Raw genomic sequence first — 1,863 nt, forward strand, 5'->3', positions numbered from 1 at the left:
AGAGGGTATTAAATGTGTCTCTGGGTTAACAGTGTCCCCAGAGGTTATTAGATGTGTTTCTGGGTTAACAGTGTCCCCAGAGGTTATTAAATGTGTTTCTGGTTAACAGTGTCCCCAGAGGTTATTGGATGTGTCTCTGGGTTAACAGAGGTTTCACTTGTGGGCTCAGCATAATTTCATCGCTAATATATGATTACTATAATGATTTGTCATGGTTTATTTAAATTAGTGAAACTCACCAACTATTCGTAGTTGACCCGTTTTCTTTACATGCTTTCTAGGTACACCCAAATTGGAATGAGTGATACGTGTTTGATGATGTGTGCTATTTTGTGGAAGCTTAAGGATCTTTATTTTGTATTAAATATGTTAATGTACTATCGGTAAAACTTATGTGTTAACGCCTAGACGGTAACGAAACTCGGAACAATGTAATACGTTATAAATTAATGTAGTGGTGTTTTCTTTATAAGCAATGCTGTTGATATCAGATGCGTCTGTTGCATCCCGTTTACGTTTCCGCTGCGGTTACGGGGTGTTACAGCTAGCGCCACCTTACCACCAGCATTACCACTGCCATTATTGTCGTTGTAACCACTGCACCATTGTCACCATCGCCACCTGACCATCACCACCACTACCACTGCCACTTCCATTGTCGCTACCTGACCACCACCACCGTCGTCGCCACCCTACCATCGCCAGCACTACCAATACTACCACCGCTACCACCACCACGACCACCGCCAATATCGCCCGACCTCCACCACCACCACTATTTTCGTCGCCAGATCTACCACCAGCGTCGCCATTGCAGTTTTTTTTTTTGGTAAAAGAATTTATTTTGAGGTAGGGGTGTTTTTATTATTTTTATTACATTCCTACAATCTTTTTGGATACCAAACAACATAAAGTAATAATTCATTTCATTCTAAAATGTGAACCAGACAAGACAAAAGAATGATAATGATCTATTTCATTCGTTTGTCCATTTCATTCCCTTTTATTTTTTACCTACAACCAAACATACCCTAAATAACTTGCACTCTAAATAGGATTTTGATTATGTTTGTACACTATTCTTATTTTGTATTTTGGGAACTTAGTTACTTTGGTATTCCTTCAATGCTTTGAAACAAATATACTTTAAGTTGTAAAATGAAATTTTGGTTTTTGGATAAATTTAAGGGTTCAATTTGAGCCAAAAAGAATGAACAATTTGACCTCTAATTTCATTTGATTCAGATTTTTTCCGATGATCATACAAGAAAATTTGAGCCCAAAAGGAGAGAAATCTGCATTTTGTCTCCCTTGTTTATATCAACGTTCGACGGGTTAGCCACTGAAAAAGATTTTGCGAACTTTGGACCATTGTGATATTTGGGCGGGTCAGTCTGTCTCCTTGTCCTCAGTTGACTGTGAGTTGACTAACCAAAAAACATTGAATTTACCGTTTTACCCCTGAGCCTATAATAATCCTAAAACTAAATACCAAGAATTCTTGTAAAGGGTGGGGTTCGAACCCCCGACCCCTATTTTAATAGCACACAACACCAACCAATTGAACTGAACTAACATTTAATAAGACTACACAATATGTAATATATATTAAGTATTTGAATTGAAACTATATATATGCATGTTTCTTGTATATATATATATATATATATATATGCACGTTTTTTTAAAAGATGAAACGGCTCGTTTTTTAGTAAACTTTTCGTCTGAAAACGACGAAACGGGCCGTTTTTTAGTAAACTTTTCGTTCAAAAACGACGAAACGGCTCGTTTTTAGTAAACTTTTCACTAAAAAACGACGACACGGCTCGTTTTTTAGTAAACTTTTCACTAAAGAACGACGAA

This window comes from Bidens hawaiensis, unplaced genomic scaffold (genome assembly GCF_021521415.1).
Source record: "Bidens hawaiensis isolate Kalapana, Puna unplaced genomic scaffold, B.hawaiensis_p1.1 tig00020798_1, whole genome shotgun sequence".
Taxonomy (NCBI): domain Eukaryota; kingdom Viridiplantae; phylum Streptophyta; class Magnoliopsida; order Asterales; family Asteraceae; genus Bidens; species Bidens hawaiensis.